At 37.2% G+C, this 20,138-nt stretch overlaps 1 long non-coding RNA gene across 1 annotated transcript; it reads right to left on the bottom strand.

Moving 5' to 3' along the window:
• Nucleotides 1–11,649: 11,649 nt before the first annotated feature.
• On the bottom strand, nt 11,650–16,514 carry LOC136279430 (uncharacterized). The gene is made up of 3 exons (XR_010716858.1): nt 16,297–16,514; nt 13,119–13,326; nt 11,650–12,784 (listed from the first exon to the last, which is right to left on the bottom strand). It is a non-coding gene; the product is annotated as an uncharacterized lncRNA (long non-coding RNA).
• Between the last annotated feature and the right edge of the window lie 3,624 nt (nt 16,515–20,138).

Here is a 20,138-nt window from a genome sequence, read left to right as displayed (position 1 = left end):
AATGCATCAGCCATGTGAAAGTAAAATTGCACCATTAAGCCATAAAATGCAAACCTGTTATTCAAAATATTATCCAGCGCTGAATCTATACTGTTTTAATCATCAATTTATGAAGTAAAATACGTGACATGATACTCAACTTTACGCATAAGTTGAGTGTATCCTATAGGGGAAAACTGTGGATCTGAAAAGAGAGAAGATTGATTTTTTCGATTGTACCAGACAGGAAACAACGATGGCAAAGGTGTAAACGTGAAAAGTGCGATAACGCTCGTGAATAAGGGCGGAAACTTCTCTGATCTTTGTCGTCTGATAAGATCAACGACAAAAGGAAGATAGCTAAATTTAATAATTTAATGATTTACTGTATACACAAAGAGAAACGTGAGTATCATTTAGCACTTGCATAGGAGTCGACTTAACGGTACACGCATGACTTGACAGTGGAGGATCCTGAAAACGGGAATCAGCGATGTTTTCAATAACAATTATAGTCTAGTGTTTAGGTGCCAGTATGTCCTTCGCTTTACAATAAAATAGAGAAACGCTACAGCCCAGTGCAAAACTTTTGACATAAAAATAGTCAGTCGAAACACCACTCAAAATGATTTGTATGATCCGGTCAAAACTCCATTAATCAATAGCATTTACTATTAAATCAACCACCCAACCCTCCCTGGGTACTAAAAGTTCGTCTTCCATCCCTTCCTCAGTAACAACAGTATGCCACCCACCCCTTCCTGAGTACTGATAGATTGCATCCCATCCCTCCCTAAGTAGTAATCGTCTGCCTCCCCCCGACAAAATGGTCCAAAAACTGCCAAAAAATGGTCCAAAAAATAGTCCAAAAATTGGTCCAAGGGTCTAAGGGTCTAGTTCATACTCTATTTTGTGCCGTTCTTGTGTTGTGTTATGTTAGTTTCTATAGAAAGCATTCCTCGTCCCATACTTAAAGCATCCTCCTTTATCATGCCAGCACACGAATTTTTTAATCTTCAAATGGTAAAGAGGAAGCAGTTTCCTGATCTTGAAGTTTTCAACGTCAGTTTTCATAGTTAACATGAAAAAATCATCCCGGTGGAATCAGCGACCACGAAGACGAGAGGACATCTCTAATTATGGCATGTCTCGGAAATTTCCGTTGTTCTGTGGCTTGCCTTGAAAAGTACTTAGCGAAAAGAGGATTACAATGAATGCCATGATATGACTGAACTGTTTATCAATTATTTGCTCAATAACCTTCACAATTCAACCATAATGTTCAGTAAGGTGACGAGTTATATCGGATTCTTAGAACTGGTGGCTATTCCTTTTTCTAATTTCTATGTCTACGGTCAAATGAATGAGTTGCCAGAAATCGGATCCTTTCGTTTGCGCACAGATTTCTGGGATCGCCGCGGGGTAAACATTGTAACTCGTTAGTTGTTTAGACGTCCAAAAAAGAGATTTTAGCGGGAAATTCTGGCTTTTTTCGCCGCAGTTTTATCATTAATGGATAAAGATGATGTTGATTTTAGGGAAGTGTAAGTTCTAGCTGGAATTACCACGAGATATTTCATAACATAATATTGAAAAACTTCTCTCCTTGCGTAAGGTCTATTGTGAAATCGTCATCACGTAATGGTCTCGAAATATTAAACAAATTAGCCATAAATCGTCAGGAATTACTCAGTTAAGTCTTTTCAGTTGTAGTTATATATGAACAGCCTGTTTTCATACTTGTTAACGTATTTAATAAACAAATTACGACGTTTGAAATATACATCCTTAGAGGAGAGAAGTCGTTGTCAGCGGAGATGGAATTTATTTTTACAGAGCTGTTATTCTCTGAAAGGATGAAATAAGCGATTAAAAACAGGAGGAAATCATACCCCTAAGTCCAGTGATAGTTTGTTTGAGAAAAATCCAAAGATCATTGTGCTGCAACTTTTCTTCTCGAACTCCTTCAAGGATCTTGTCAGGAAAAAGATCACGGGAACTCCGGCAGAAACTCAGTGGATATATTATCAGTTGTGTATCGCTCCCTAGGAGGCCAATCTGTATCACCAGGAGCACATTACCAGGAGCCTCCATACCAATTGTACTCTTGAGTAAACCCTGTCCCGTATCATTTTATTTTTAGAACTGGGATACGTGGGGGGGGGGGAGGGTTCTTTGATTTCCCGCGAAAACACGCTGACGTTCGCATAACACCCGAAAAAATGGCGTAATGACCTCTATTCCTTCTCTGCATGTGACGTAAACAATATAGGACCACAGCTCTCTTATCATTGGCTATTATGTAAACACCCGCGAAAAACCCCGTGGGAGGTGCCTCTAAAAATAAAATGTGGTCCGGTTGAACCATTAAAGCCGGTGTGATCATTTGAATGACTTCCACCGATTAAGATGTGTCATGCAGTTTGTGTAATTGAACTCTTTTAGTTAGTTTTATCATTTAACTGGTTAATACAGTTAAACTAGTTTAATTATTAACCTTTTCACACCACCAAAACATGGTATGTTAAACTGGTTTTTACTGTATGAAAATCATAAACAGAGAACTGAAAAACTTAATTTTCCGTAGGATTCAAGTACTTGCTAACTTAAGTCAATAAATATTAGGATATGTAGTTTCTACGAAGAAAAAAGTTAAACTATGTTTAACAAAACAACTTTAAAACATGTTTAAACTTGTGCAATTTGTCCAATTAAACCTATTAATCTATTTTTGCCTTTTGTCCCGTTAACCCATTGAAGTCAGTTTAGCCATTTAAACCACTTTAACCAATTGAGATAGATTTTGCAATTTGTGGAGTTCAGCTATTTCTGCTAGTTTGACTATTTAGCCAGTTGAAGCAATTGAACTAGTTTCATTATTTTAACTACTTCAAGTAATTTAGCTAGTGTAACGATAGGATTTTAAGTTATCGAGTTTTTATGCTAGCGCTAAAAAAAATATATATATGTATATGTAGAATTCAACGTAGAAACTGTGAGATCTTGCTAAGTTCAGCAAAGCGTAAGTGTTACCAGTTCCTATTCAGTCAACCGTAAACAGTTGTTATTAGATCATAACTGTAATTAGTGTTAAACTGTAACCGTCACCTGTCATGTTCTTTTGTGTAGTTGTTATCCACCAGAGCTTTTCGAAAGTGATTAATCTTATAAAAGGCGAAATTCCTGCCTAACCAATCGTTGAAGTAGGTTACGTGATCCTTTAGATAATTCATGGCATTACCTAATCCTTTGTACTTTGGGCTTAAATAGAGCTGTTTTCCAGAGTTTTCGAATGGGGGTCAAAAAAAGGGGGTCAAAAAAGGGACCAAAAAGTGCAGTAGAGCTTGCAGAATAAATCTACGTTGGAGTCAACCTTATTGTTGTTAGTCATTCTCTCGAGGATAGTCAACAACCCTAATAGATCCCGGCCTTCCCGCAGCCAGCGAGTGCCTCCAGGAAAGCCTTTTTCCAGAGGAAGTTTATAGAGTTGTTCCCGTCCGTCCGTTTATTTGTGAAGGCAAAAAACCTGTTTTCACACTAGATTCTGCAGTTTGTGAAGTGAATTAATTGAAGCTAGTTTAACCATTTTAGGTTCTTCAGCCAGTTGAGATAGATGATGCAATTTGTGCACTTTAACTGTATTCGCTGGTTCAAATATATATATTTAATCAGGCCTAAAAGCGGAGCTCTAGTTAGTTTATTTTCCAGCCCTTCATTGCACTGAATAGAAACTATTATAGGACTGCAATGGCTGTAGAAGAGTTTCTTCAAGGGGATTAAGAGACCAGTTAAGTGGGTGGGGAGGGGGGGAAGAATTGACAAGGTCTGGAACCCGGGGACGATGTTCCCACAACTTGCAAGACGATCAACACGCATGCTTGTCAATGGTATCTTCAAACAGCTTAGGACCTTCGTCGATAGCCCGCAGTGCAGGCGTCTTGTTCGAGCGAGCTCACGCTAAAAGCTCGCGATCGTTTGTTCGACCGGCCATTACTGATTTGCAGTTAGAGTGGACGGTGGGGGTAGGAGGCGGGGGAGGGGAGAAAATCTTCATTCCCCTACCCCCACCCCTCTCTTTATTTTTGACCGTCGACCGCCCCCTTAGTATAAATTTTTACTCTTCCCAGCCTTCCGCTGCCATTAAAATCAAAGATGGCGGCCGTAACATTCGTTATGAAATTACTTAGCACTCGCCAACCAAAATTACGCCTGGTCTGCAGGCTACTTCGTCGTTGCTCCTGGTGTCTTGAGCAACTTTTCGAAGAAAGAGAATGTTTTCTTCTTCATATGAAGCGTATGATGTCAGCATCAGCTGAAATTATATTCTATTGAGCGTGACTCATAATTTCGGTTTGGGAAAATGAGCCAAAATTGAAAGAAACGACAGTAAACTTCTGTTCGTTAGGACTCACCGATCAATTATTAGTGTATACACGTGAGCACATGGAGTCAATAAAACAATACGCCAGAATCGTATGGGCTTCTCTTATATCTTCTCTTGAAGTTGCCTAGTATGACTTCTTGCCCCACTGTTTTTCCTTAACGTTTCAACCTCCTCTGTTTAGCGTAGAAAATTAAGTAATTTTCAACTCGTGTAATTACAACAACCTGTAATTTTGTTAAAACGTTTTCGCTTCTGGCTGTTCTTGTCTCATGATTGTCCTCTGGCTGGAAATACACGGCGTCTTTTTTAGATATTTTCTGTTATTTAATTTGGTAACCTCTGCTATAACACAGAAATCAATTCCAAACACCAATCAAGTTTTCTCTTTAGTTTGAAAGTTGAGTTGATGTTATTATTGGCTGTATTAAATGGGTCAAAAGTTTGGGAAGGTATTTTCTCATGTTTGCAAATAATTGAATTTACTGGAAGGTGGAGTTGTTGCGTGCAACATGTTAAAATGAAACGCAACAATAAATTTTATCAATATATAAAAAGTTTTCATTTAACCATCTACTGGCAAGTCTCTCTATTTCATTTTAACCCCTACAATTTTTCACAACTTATAAACACTATTATAAAATAATTAGTCAAGGAAATGGAAAACTTATGGCGTATACACCATGTTTGAAATGCCTTGTCCACAATAAGCTAACAGGATTTAAGAGGGTGTATGTGGAAATAGGCTCTCTTGTCTGTCATTAATTTGCTAATCGCTCCTGTTGGCAATTTTTTGATGAGGTTGGGCTGTCAGGGCAAAGGAACTGAAGATTTTAGTGGGCAGTGACCTTTTTTTCAAACCTGGAAACTGTAATCATGAAAGCCATACTTGTGCCTGGTTACTCGTTCTTATTCTGATAAACTAGTTTTAAAATGGATTCAATATTTTATTACATAAATTTGATGCATAGGCTGTGCACAAAACTTTAGCTTGATTACATTTTTTGTACCCAATACCAATTCCTTCACATAATAAAATGTTAGGAGGATCAGAGGAAAAATAAAATGCCATACATCTGCAAGATTTCATGTAATTATGTTAATTACATGAATATTAACTGATACTAGGAGATCTAAGAATATTAAAAAAAGAAGTTGGTTGAAAAAGTAGAATTCAGCATAGACCGGATAAACAAGATCCTTAGTAAAAGAAATGTGTACTGATGAAAAAGCTGAGCAAACTTGCCTGTACCTGTACGTTAAAGTTAAAGTCTTTTGAAGTAGTCATAATCGCGGTTTTATATGTTAAAAACACATGTACATGCAGATTTCCTATAAACCTGTAGTTCAAGCCTGTGATGACTTCGAAATTTGGAAGCACACCTCAGAAGGAGAACAAATAAATTTCAAGTTTCTATTTAATCAGTTTGGGTTGGTGAGGTACAATTGAGCCAAATATTCAAGACACACAACAACAGTTTCAAGAAATTTTCACAACTTATTTTTAGGGTTAGCCTTCCTGGAACAAGCACCTTCATGGGCAAATAAGACCAGGTTTGTACTGATGATACCCTAAAGAACTATCTCTGGTAAGAGGGCACGCTTCCCTTGCGAACTGAATTCCCAGTTTTCTGGGAATTCCTAGGAATTTTCAAAAATTCCCAATTATGCAAATGACCCTTGCGAACTGAATTCCCGGTTTTCTGGGAATTCCTAGGAATTCTCAAAAATTCCCAATTATGCAAATGACCCTTGCAAACTGAATTCCCATTTTTTTGGGAATTCCTAGGTATTCCTAGGAATTCTCAAAAATTCCCAACTATGTAAATTAGCTCTGATTTAAAAAGCTTGGAATTACTGGGAATTTCTGGGAAAGGAAGACTCCAGTTTTGTGAGGACTTGGAATTCCTAGGATTTCCTAGGAATTTCTGGGAATTGAATTTGAGGCAATTTAAATACCCTGAAGTCCACATAAATTCTAAGAAATTCTCAATACCTTGAATGTGAAGGTTTTAAGAAAAGGAGTAATTTCAGAGGTTTAAAACTTTGGCTCAATAAAAGGTATGCTATACAAAACTTACCAAGAGATATACATGCATGTATATGTTTATAACTTAAAGATCATGAAATTTATTATTCAAACTAAGTTTTAGTAAATCTCTACATTAATATGGATTTTCTCATGAACCAGCAGTCAATTATTTTAAATGGAAATTGCCAATTAATCCAATGTACTCATATCACAGATTTGCTTTCTAACCTCAAAGGATTCTTGGATTCCATGATCATAAAATATTTTTATTGTGATGCAAATTAATGTCTCATGTTCACTGATGTGCCAAAATCATCAAACATTCATTAGCTGTTCCTTGATACACAACTTTCCCAATAATCAACAATAATTACATTGTTATCTACACTTAAAGAACTTTGTTAGTTATGAAGTTACTTCCCTAACCTACATTACTGGTTGCCTTTGTTAGAAAACCTTGGAACAGTCAAGCTCAGTTGCCTCAAACACTGTCAGAGACTTTTTGTTGATATTATTTTTAGCTATTTTTAGCAGAAATTTCATGCCTTAGACAAACAAATTCAACACCTAATTAATCTTTCTTTTTTCATGATTTTTTTTGCTGGTTTTTTTTCAGTTTTTTGCTCTGTTTTCGTGACTAATTGTTGTAATTTGTTTTGCTGTTTTTATTCTAACAAAAAATTTTTGTAAGAGTTCCAATACTTGTGGATCATCCACACACTTTGCAAACATTTGACATGCAGACAAGGCAGAGGTAGTCAATGTTCCCTTTGAGAAAAAAACAACTTTTAAATGACGTCTTCAATTTACTTTATTTGAAACTCTGATCTGAAAATATTTTTAAAACAAGACTTGTTAGTAGTGAGAAGTACAAACCAAGTTTCCTTTCATAACTTAATTTCTTAAATGTCCCAATCACTGGATCTCCCAAAAAATATTACATCTTTTTATTTTTGGTGCAAAATACAAGTTCTTCTTTATATACAAATGAAAAGTGCAAGTCACACTTCAATAATAACAGCTCTAAAGTTTACTTGTTATTCTTCTCTGTCTGTCAGCTATCAACAAAATTGTTTTATACTTCGGACAGTGCATAACTGTTTGTGGACCAGAGTTCCAACGCACCTCTGTAATCGCATATGTTACTTCTGTCTCTTGTACAAATGTTTCTCCTTTGTAAGACACACTCTACTCTGTTGTCACCACTACTTCAAGTTCAGTGGAAACGACTGAATGAGGAATCGAGATGGCAGTGTTGGAACGTGTTGCTGAACGCTTGCTACGGTCAAGCTTTGTAGATTTAGGTACTGGTACACTGGGATCATCTATGTATCTCTTATACTTCCTAATGTGGTATCCTTCCTTTATAAATATGAGGGTAAAAGACGATTTGTAGTCGCATTCAAAACTGTGATTGGCTCGTGTTATTTCTCACCTTTGCCATGAACACAACTCAAGTGAGTTTCGAGTCTTTGTTTCCTCGACAATTTCGGCCACAAATCGTGCATTTAAAGTACGATAGATTCTTGTCGATTATTTCTACATAGAGTGAGCTCACATCATTATTTATATCACCAAGGTATCCATCGTCTAGAAGCAGAGAACTGGTCGGAGAAATCAGAAGAAAGTTGTGCACTTATCTTAACACTGCAATCGGCAAGCCAGCGGATTCACTTTGTTAGCCAATGACAAGTCCTAAAAGATCCACGTGATCATACCCGTGATCGGAAACAAAGAAGACTCCATTTGGCGCTCATCTTTGAAAGTACTTTTCATTGGTTGATTGCTTTTCTCAACTGTTTTGCTTAATATAAGATTTCTAAAGATAGCTTTTATTGTAGTTCAATGGGAAAACGAGAACAGCGTGAGTGTTGTAAAAGAAAAGAAAGTCGTTGCCGCCGTGGAGTTAAAAGAAGGGACAACAGTTGACATATTGACTGGTACAAGCAAGGGTCGAGTGGCCATCTGTAAAGCTACGATTTTTGAAAGTTTGTGGTGAGTAAAAATTGCGATATTCGTTACGTGATCAAAATCTTATAAAAGAAAAGAAAAATAAATCAAATTCCATTCTAATATTACCACATGTTGATGTTAATAATTAATCAAAAATATTTTACATGTAAGCCTTAATTAAGCTTTTAAATAAATTCATTGAATACTTAGCCTAAAACTTTTTGCTTAAAATTCCCAGTAATTCTTAAACATTCCTAGAAATTCCTGAAAATTCCCAGAAATTCCAGGAATTTTTTAGATTTACAACTTTTCAGGGAAAGTCATTGGTTCTCTGAGTTGGAATTCCTAGGAATTCCAAGTCCTGTTGGCTATAAACTTGGAATTTCTGGGAATTTCTGGGAATTTCTAGGAATTTCTAGGTTTTTAAAACCCGAGTTGTTGTGGTTGGGAATTCCTAGGAATTACTGGGAATTCCCAGTCCGAATTTACCGTGAAAATTCACACCTTTATTCCTAGGAATTCCAAAATCCATTTCGCAAGGGATTCCTTTCTCCATTTAAAGAAATAGTGAGGTTATCATCTTTTCACAAGCTCAGTGGAAAGTGAGGGTGAATGATACACCCTTGTAGAACGAGACATTTTTAAAAGCTATATATGTCAATGCTATTTTTCACTGTGTTGGGCTATATTTTAGTTATGCATAGCTTTAAAGACTGTGTATTAAATCACTACATTATGTTCAAACTATGCCAAACCTATCTAGAAATTACATGGTGTTCAAATACCTATTTAAAAACTATTAAATTTCTTCACATAGTTTTGAAATAGCTATTAATTTTGTATGTAACATAAAGCCTTGGGTGTAGTTCTGACATATACAGTTAATACACCCTATTTATATACTATGTAAAAATCTTAAACACAAGAAAAATGCCACATAGGTTTATATACTGCTTAAATATGGCATGAAGGTGATGATGGCGGTAGGTCATGCGTTCAGGCGCTCTCGCAGTTTTCAGCTATTTCTTTCCCTAATCTTTACTGGGGAAGTTGTTTTCGCTCTTGCGAGATCGCATACATCTGATAATCATGATTTTACACGGTTTCCTCTTCATGGACCGTCGATGGGATTGTTTGACCAAGCTGTCGCCTACAACCAAACACGATGCGGCCGCCATTACACACCGACTATCAGTCGCAAAGGGTTTTCATCCTCGAGAGTTGCCTACTATCCAAACTCCGTCTCAAGCTTCCAAACATCATTTCTAATGAGAAGTGGTGATATTAATCCAAACCCTGACCCAGTTAATTCCAGCGCTGCAAACCCGGAGCCACGACAAGATGGATTTAACCTCCGCGGGCTTCACACATTTTATGCAAACGCTCGCAGTATCGTCAACAAACTCGACCTACTTGAGTTGGAAATGTCTCAGAGGAACTACGATTTAATTGTACTAACTGAGACGCATTTGGACCATTCCATTCTCGACTCCGAAATTTTCCCTTCACACTACACTGTCTTCAGGAAAGATCGTACGACCAATGGCCGTCATGGCGGTGGTGTGTTAATTGCAGTTCGAGATTGCATTCCAGCTACTCTTCGCGTAACTCATCAGTGTGAGTCTGAATTGCTTTTCATTGACTTGCTCTTCTCTCACGAGCGGCGGATAACCCTTGGTGTGTTCTATCGGCCCCCTGGAGGAGATTCAAAGCCTTTAGAAGACCTCCGGATCTGTATTCAAGAATTGAATTCAACAGCCGAATTAATTCTGCTCGGAGATTTTAACCTGCCGGACATTGACTGGTCATGCAATAGAGCTCTGCATCAATCAGATATTTATGTTCATTTAATTGACATAATCCAGGATAATTTCTTAACGCAATTAGTCAGAGAGCCTACAAGGAATCAGAATATTCTGGACTTAGTTATTTATTCGCCAGATATTGTGGATCGATTACTCGTTGGAGATTGTTTTTCTGATCACAGATCCCTTAGTTTCAGGATCCTCTGCTCGCCTTATGTACAGCGTAAATCCCAGAAGCTTCTCTATTCGTACGGGACTGACTGGACACAGTTGAAGTCTTTATTATCTTATATTCCTTGGAGCTGTGCCTTTTTCGATGATGACATTGATTATAACTGGTCCTGCTGAAAAGACTTGTTGTTTACAGCTATGGATCAATGTATTCCCTTGTGTCAAAGCAAGAGAAAAAGTAACGCACCTTGGATAACAAAGGACCTCATTAACCTGTGCAGGAAAAAGAAATCGCTTTATAGCAAAGCTCGAAAAAGTGCCAACCCCGTCCTTTGGGAGAAATACCGAAAGCTAAACAATGCTGTGAAAAGAGAATGCAACCAAGCTCGCTGGACTTACATCAATAACATGGCCTCGGAACTTGACTTCAGTGGTGATTCTAAGCCTTTCTGTCCTGGGACTCGTTAGGCGGACTGTTGGAACAGCCAATACAAGTACTTTTTCACTGCTTTACAAATCTTTGGTGAGACCTCTATTAGAGTATGCTGTACCAGTGTGGAATCCCTACCTTGTGAAAGATATACATGCAATCGAGAACGTGCAACGCCGTACATCGAGATTAGCTCTCAGACAGAAACAAGGTGAAATGCCGTACGAGGAACGATGTAACATTTTAAATTGGCCTCTTTTATCCACACGGAGAACCTACTACCTTCACTTGTGGAATGTTACAAGATTGTTTTTGGCCTCTCCCATTTAGACTTTCAAGAATTTTTCGAATTTACAAAAGTGCGCTCCACAAGGGCCAATCATTCTTATAAACTTTACTTCAAATCTTCGAGGATAAATTGTTTTTAAAACTCTTTTTTTTATTAGGGTAGTTAGCGATTGGAACAATTTACCAAAGCATGTTGTAGAGGCAGGGACTCTGGAACTTTTAAATTAAGATTAAAAATATTTTTAAAATTGTAAACATTAGATGTAGTTCCTTTCTTCTTCTTCATTTTTTTTTTCTGTACATAGTTCTACATTTGTTACTTTTTATTTTTTATTCAGGGGAGTTGTTATATAGGGCTAACCTCCAAACTTCCCTTTTCAAATTTTTATATATAAATTTATTTGTATATAGAATTTGAATAAAGGTGTATGTATGTATGCATGTATGTATGTATGTATGTATGTATGTATGTAAATATTCTACGTAACACAAAGTCTAGTTTTTGGTTTTGACATATGTAGTAAATACCTCCTATTTATTTACTATAACAACCTTAAACACAGCAGAAATAGTACATATAGCTTTCATATACTGCTATTTATTTTCTATGTAATGCAGTCTTACTTATAGGCTCTGACAGACATAGTAAACATACTATCTATTAAATATGTAACAGTCTTACACACATGAAATAGGTTTTCATAGCTTTTGCATACTGCCATTTATTTTCTATGTGATGTATAGTGATGCCGATTCACTCTATCTGAAATGCAACAGTTTCACATAGAAAGTTGAATTGGAATATTATGAGGACAAGGTTACTTAGCTTTTCAAACCATATAATATTTCAAAAGTAAGTTGCATAATTTTGATATGATTCTGGTCAGTCTTTTTCATAGGGATTTGGTAGTGTTCATAGGAACAGCCTTTTTCCTCAATATGTTTCCTACAGGAACAGCCTTGAGTATGAAAGTAATAACACATCTTTAATAGGATTTAACTAAATTAATAATAATTTTAGCAGTCTTAAAAAAGCTATTAACAAAGTCTAATGCTAATTGGTGGTAACCACATATACTGATTGGCTAGGTAGGCACTTACATTGAAACAAAACCTTCCATAAATCAGGTTTATTGCTAGTTGGTGTTTAATAACTCAGCCATTGGGTTTGCTAAATCAGTAAGACTTCTTTTTCACCCATTCTGATATCAACTGATTTTGATGGTTGACTGACTCGAGATTTGTCCCTTCACAACTGTCAGCCAAAAGATGTAAAAGCGAAAAATTACGGGCTTACTTAAAATACTCCATATGACAACGGTTTATCTGTTGGATGTCTTTATTCTTGTGATGTGGTTCACTATTGTTCTCTCTCTGTATTTGGGAAGTTGCTCATGGTGTCTCTCCAAAACTTCAACAATGGCAAAATATTGGCTGGCTTAACTGCAGCAACATTTCTGCTCCCTACATGTTTGCTTTAGTACATTTTTCTTGGACTTTGAAATAGATGTGTACTGAACCATGGCTTTTACTGCCCTCCAGTTCTTGGAATTTGATAGTGAAATCATTTAATGCCACAACACCCTTGTAACTCCTGCTGTGGTACAAAACTCCATCCACAAGACAGTGACAGAACACCCACATTTTGCTACAAGATTTTGGAAGAGTTGCTGGCTGTTTTTCAGTGAGCCACTCCACACACGTTAAGGACATGTCCTTTTTTATTGATGCTTTCTTTCAATGATCTAAATTGAATATAAAATACCTCTAGTTATAATGGTCATAATATCTCATAAAATTGCTCTGCAAATATGATTACATCAATATGTATTGTATAGCATGGGTATCATGCAATCATGCTTGCATATGTCACATGACACTTGACTTTCAAACAATTATCAAACATTGAAGTAGATCTTGTCTACTTGCCCAGATGGTATTTGACATGCAATGTTTAATGTTTCCAAAGAACTTATTGTAACACAACTGCATAAGTTTTAAAAAGGGCTTGATTTGCAGTGTGTTGTAAAGCTTCCTTTTTATAATTAATCCTACTGCACCAAAAAATAATTAATTTACCAAGCATTTTAATACTTGCTAGTAAGATGTTCATAAAAAGCCATAACTTCAGATGAGGCGGTTGTTAATTTTGCTATCACCATTGATCACCAATCACCATTCTAGTCCTCAAATGGGAATCAAGAGTTGGATCATAAAGGACCAAGGTCTCCAACAACCTCCGGAAGGTGCAGCAGCTGGTGAACATTAAAGGCCAGGCACTGTGTGCCTAAAGAACACAAATGAATCCAAATGAACTGGTGAAAATCCAGGGAAAGTAAATGTATGAGGATAGCAAAGCTGTAATTATGCATTGGTAAATTTTGGAATCGTGTGTGTACATAATGCAGGTGACTTTTTAATTTAAGTACCTAGATTTCTAAATATTTCTGATTATTGTTTAAGTAGTTATCATGCAGATCTCACCATAATAAACAGTGAAAGCTTCAAATACATGCAAGCTTCTTGTAATTCTGTCAGTGAAACTGACTGCTTTAGCAAACAGAACATTCCACAAGTCAGCAGCATAGGGAAAAAAAGATGGTGCATAGTATAGAAGGAATGTTCTTTTTTCATATGCTGAAAAAATTAAAAAATATATCTACATGTACTTATATTTTAAGGTTAACAACTGCCAGTATGATATACCTGTATGTTACTCATCATAGGAACATACTATAACCTGCTTCATACCAAATCATTATAAAAAATTAGAGCAGTATCAAATGAATCGCAATAAAGTGGTAGTTACTTTTTTAACCCAATGCAAACTTGGATTACTTTCTATTCTCAGTTAAAAATCCTATGAAATTTATGTGGGTGACATTCTCCACAGAGTTGACTTTAGGAGGATAGCCTATCTAGTTAACTCTGGAGAAGATGTTATTAAGAATCAGGGTGGATAACTGCATGTTGTAAAGTGTAATCCTGACTAACAATAACGGGGTTTAGAAAGTTGCCATAGGAGTTTGCAGTTAATTCATTTCACATCGGGTTGGTCTTAGATGCAACAAAATAGCATTCCACATACTAATGACAAAATATTAGAAAAATGTATTTATGTCAATAAAACTATTGTGAGTACAGTACTACCTAATGACAAAAATTAATGATTTCCTGTATGTATGAATGTTTGGGAGAAGATATAGTGGTAACTGACCCTATGTTGCTAGGATGCATAAGGTTTGATGGTTGTAATGTATACCTCTTAGCTTTCAAACTTTCAACTTTGTATTAATTGTAATTGTAATTTTTTTAATTTTTAATAACTTTGTGTTTGTATTAACTGTTTACCATATCTACTTCTTTGTACCTCAAGCCCTCAAAAGTTGAAGCAGGTTAATCAATTAACTGACTTCCTATGTAAGGAATTGTGTGATTATATAATTTTCCTGTCTAAGTTGCCACCTTGTGACATGTAATATTTTTATTTGAATTGCATTAAATACCCTTGCTGAAGCTTTCATTAATCCATGGTGTTTCTTACCAATACTCACACCCAACCTAAACATTGATATAACGAATTGGTCACAAGATATTTGAGTTTTAAAGGGTGGGAAACTGGAAAAGCAAGGATCCCTCTTTAATTAGGACTGAAATTAAAGTGGGTTCTGCTATTTTAATTAATGTATTTACTTTGACCTGCATGAAAGTTTAAATTAATTTGCACCTGCATAATGCACAAAGCAAGAATATATATGACTTAACTTAATAGCTTATAAAATTAAGATAAGAAAGTTGTTCAAACTATATATTGTCTTTTATCCTTCTCTGGACATTTAATCAAATAACATAGTCATCATCAGTCTCTCTCGCTCTCACTTTCCACTGAGCTTGTGGAAAGATGATAACCTCAGTATTTTTTTACATGAAGAAAGGAAAGCCTGGTCTCTTACCACAGATTGTTCTTTTGTGCATCATCAGTACATACCTAGTCTTATTTTTATATGAAGTTGATTGTTTCAGGTAGGCTAACCTAGTAAATAAGTTGTGAAAATTTCTTGAACCTGTCGTTTATTTGACTCAATTTTACCTCACCTAAATCCTCAGTTTCTTTACCTTGACAACCCAACCTCATCAAAACATTGGCAACAGGTGCAATTAGCAAATTAACAATACAGACAAAAGAGCATATTCCCGCATACACCCTCCTCAATACTGTTTGCTTACTATGGACATGACATTTCAAACATTGTGTATGTTTCCCTGACTAGTTATTTTGTAAGGGTGTTTCCAATTTTGGAAAATGGTTGGGTTGAAATATAATGCAACAACTTGCCAGTAGATAGTAAAATGAAACATTTTTACATTATCAATAAAATTTATCGTTGTGTTTCATGATAACATGTTGCAACAACTCTACCTTCCAGTACATTCAAATATTTGCAAACACAAGAAGACACCATCTAAAACTTTACAACCCATTTAATATAGCCAATAACAACATCAACTCAACTTTAAAACTAAAGAGAAAACTTGATTAATGTTTGGAATTGATTGCTGTGATGTAAAAATGAATTCCAGGTATTATCTCAAGTTTTCCACAAATGTTTTCATGATCGAATCCTGAGTCTCTCTTTGTCGTCAAGTTTTATTTTTGACATTTTAGTTCTAGCTTTTCTTCTTTTAAAGCAAATTTTTGCAGCGGAAGAAACATTGTTCTCGCTACCAAAAAATATCCACCAAAACCAAAGATGGAACAATTCTTGACTGTATTAGTTTCCAAATACGCTTTACAATCGTATAAAGGCGACCATCCAAAATTGTCCGAGCGAACACACAAAAAAGAGAGACAAAACCAAGTGCTCACATCCGGGTTTTGTACACTTAATCATCTCATCTCATTTGAAAATTGAATAAACAGTGTCATGTCCATTTCATGCTGTAACAAACATGTTAGACAAAATTCGTACTTCATTGGCTAGAGTTGCTAAGATCATGGGTAGTTGGCTTAAAGACACCTACATTATAAGTAGCTACAGCAGAGGTTACCGAATCAAATAACAGAAAAAGAATCTCCAAAAAATGCCGTGTATTTCCAGTCTACGGACAATTATGAAACAATTATAGCCAAAAGAGGAAAAGTTTTAAAACATTATAGGTTCAAACACGAGTTGAAAACGACTTTTTTTTTTTAATTTTTACGCAAAGCACAGGAGGTTGAAACGTAAGGGAAAAACGGTAGGGCAAGCAGTCATACCTGGCAACTTCAAGAGAAGATATAAGAGAAGCCCATACGATTCTAGCGTCTTGATTTACTAATTCAATGGTATCACGTGTTTACTCTTCAATCAACCGGTGCTGTCTAAACTCAAAGTAGTTTACCGTCGTTTCTTTCAATTTTGGCTCATTTTTCCGAACCAAAATATTAGTCACGCTCAAAAGAATATAATTTCAACTGATGCTGACCAGGCACACTTCATCTGAAGAAGAAAAGATTCCCTATCTTCGAAAATTTTCTCTAGACATCAGGAACAACAACGAATTCAGCTACATGAAGATACCGCTGACTGGCATGCGTGTTGATCGCTTTGTAAGTTGTGAGAACGTTGTCTTGGACTGGTCCCTAAATTCTCCCCTTGAAGAAGAAGAAACTCTTCTACAGCTAGTGCTGAAGAGTTTCATTACATTTTTTACTATAATGAGTGGCTAGAAAATGAACCAACAAGAGCTCCGCTTTTAGGCTTGGCTAAATCTATATATTACCTATAGTATACTACCTGTCTATGCTTCTGAATACAGCTCCAAAGGTATTTTTAAGCAATATTTTATATATGTAAACCGGGTGCAATATACGGTCGTAAAAGCAATTTTATTCCAACTTTCCTCTTTGAAGAGTGCCTTGTGCATCAAATATATCAAGTTCAGCACCTCCAGAGTCTTAAGCCGGGCCTTTGGGACTCCAAAATAATAAAATCAACGAGTTATGGCGGGCCAATTTATCGACAATCAATTAAGAACAGTCTCCTAAAATCGTATGGAAAATTTAAAATTTGCTCCACTTGTGCTACGTATACGGATTTATTGCTCCTAATTACTGATGAAATTCCGAAAGTGTCACTCAGTTAATTCAAAAGAAAATATCCGAGCAGGTTACAGAAAGTGATTCACGAATTGTAAACTGATAATTTGTCGCCAACAAAACTTCCCTAAATAATGGTGCCGATATGGAATTATCGTCTACAACCACTCATGAAATTCCGAGATAGTACCTCAGTAAATTCAACAGAAAATATCCAGGAATCGAAGGTTACAAAAACGGACTCTCAAATTCGAAAACTGTAAACAACAATTAATTTAACACGCTAACATGTGTTTACCAGCGTGCTTGTGGGCCCCCTTTTAATTTCACGAACACAGCTCGGATGGCTTGAAAAATGTGATGACTATCAATTTCAGAGATTGATTCTTTAGTTTCCAGCGTCAGGAAAAAATTATCGTATCGCAAGCATGTTCATCATAAATCGAGTGACACGGATGTCGTTACATGTCGTGACATCGCGTCACGACTATGTTCGCAATGTATTATGGATAAATAAGTATGAGCACGCCTTCAAGATGGCGTGGTAATGTTGTTGTTTATAAATGTTGTATTTTTGGAAAATGAGCCTTTATCCTGTCTCGAATGATTGAGCGAACCGCGAACTACGACAGAGCAACAACAGATTGTTATAATTGAATATTTTACATGGTCCACCGAGTCGGATGAAAACGGATTACAATCAGAGATCTTCTTAAAACCGAATCGAACGAGATAAGCGCGAGTTCCTTGATGTTTTGATTTGAATCTTTGATGGATTAATCGCGTCTATCTTCATGTCTGGAAAGCTTTCGAGGAAACGGAAGGTCCGTACGGGCCACAGAGTGTCAACAAGGAAAATTATTTCGTCTGTAGAAGAGATTTTGGAAACCCTTGAGGAACAGGATCAGCCATCGGCCATTATTACACGATTACGACAGCAGAAACTCCTGCTACAAGAGAAGCTCGACACAATTCGAAATTTAGATGAAGATATCCTCGCAGTCGTCAGCGAAGATCAGATAGATGAAGAAATCTGTGAAGCGGACGAATTCATGGAATTTACGCAGTTGGCAATAATGAGGATCGATGCAGCATTGACTCCTAGCCAATTGACCCCTTCTTCTAGATCACCTGGAAATGTCTCAATGGCTTCGGAAACACATCCAAGCCCTTTTAAATCACCTGGAAATGTCTCGATGGCTTCGGAAACACATCCAAGCCCTTCTAAATCACCTGGAAATGTCTCGATGACTTCGGAAACACATTTGACTCCTCCTACATCGCCCGAAAATGTCTCGATGGCTTCAGAAGTTCATCTGACTTCTTCTACATCGCATGGAAATGTCTTAGTGACTTCGGATACACCCTTGACTCCTTCCACATCAGGTATTTCCAATACTTATAGCTTAGGAACACAAGTAAAACTACCTAAACTAGACCTGAGAAAGTTTGATGGAGACATAAGCAAGTGGCCCTCGTTCTGGGATGCTTTTGAATCATCTGTGCACAGTAATACCAAACTAGCTCCCGTAGATAAATTCAATTACCTGAATTCTCTTCTTGTGAACTCGGCTAGTGAAGCCATTTCTGAATTCTCCCTTACTGTTGCAAATTATGATGAGGTTGTTACCATCTTGAAGAGAAGGTTTGGGAACAAACATGGAGACTCTGTTAAACATAAGCTCAGTCAAATCAGGCCTTAACATCCAAGCGCTACGTCAGCTGCATGATCTAATTGAGTCTCAAGTTAGAAGTGTAAAGTCACTAGGTGTATCCTCAAGTTCATATGGAAGCCTCCTGTCCTCTGTTGTTACGAGTAAGTTACCACAAGATTTGCGATTGATCATCACCCGAGAAGTGAAGGATGAGTGGGATTTCGATCACATTCTGGATGTCTTCAGAAGTGAACTTGAAGCTAGAGAGCGAGCCAATGGGAACAATGTTAGCCCAATTGACCAATCGTCAACCAAACGTCCTTACAACAGAGGTCGCAAGGGATTGCCATTGTCAACAGATGCAGCGTTATTTGCCACCGGGTCCAAGCCAACCTGCACATACTGCGGAAAGGATCATGCATCTAACGCCTATAAGAACGTGACAAGCATTGCAGCGAGAAAAGAGATTTTGAAAAGGGCAGGACGGTGTTTTGTTTGTCTAAAAAGGAATCACATAAGTAAAAATTGCAGTTCAAGAATGAAGTGCCTCAAATGCGGACGTCAGCACCACCATTCAGGACAGAATGACCGTTCTGGTCAAAATTGTAGTAGAGCTTGCAGAATAAATCTACGTTGGAGCCAACCCTGTTGTTATTAGTCATTCTCTCAAGGATAGTCAGCAGCCGTAATAGATTCCGGTTACCTTCCCGCAGCCAGCGAGTGCCCCCAAGGAAAGCCTTTACCCAGAAGAGTTTTTAAGAGTTGCCCCCGTCCGTCCGTCCGTTCATCTGTGAAGGCAAAACCCTGTTTTCACACTATCTGCGCTCAACCCCTCGAAAGTACATGGGCCAGACGGTATCCCGGCATGGTTATTAAAGGAAAACGCTGATCTCTTGGCGGGTCCAGTCTCTGCGATCCTCGACTCCTCGTTCCACGAATCCCGCCTTCCACCTTCTTGGAAAGAGGCTGACGTTGTCCCGGTGCCAAAACAAAGGCCTATTAATGACATTAACAAGCACCTCCGTCCGATTTTCCTCACGCCTATCCTGTCTAAGCTCGCTGAAAATCACATTGTTGAGAAATACGTTAAACCTGCTGTGTTACAAAGAATCGACCCTCGACAATTTGGAACTATTCCTAAATCGTCTACTACACATGCCTTGGTCAATATGACGCATAATTGGCTTGTTAACACCGACGAAAATGGCGCCACGGCAAGAGTAGTCCTACTCGATTTCCGTAAGGCCTTTGACCCTATCGATCACAGTGTTCTTGTTCAAAAACTAACAACATATGATATTCCGAGTCAAGTTAAAGGTTGGATTGTTGACTTCTTGATGGACCGGAAACAAAGAGTTAAACTTG

This window comes from Pocillopora verrucosa, chromosome 3 (assembly GCF_036669915.1).
Source record: "Pocillopora verrucosa isolate sample1 chromosome 3, ASM3666991v2, whole genome shotgun sequence".
Taxonomy (NCBI): Eukaryota; Metazoa; Cnidaria; class Anthozoa; order Scleractinia; family Pocilloporidae; genus Pocillopora; species Pocillopora verrucosa.
This window is presented reverse-complemented; position numbering and strand designations above follow the sequence as displayed.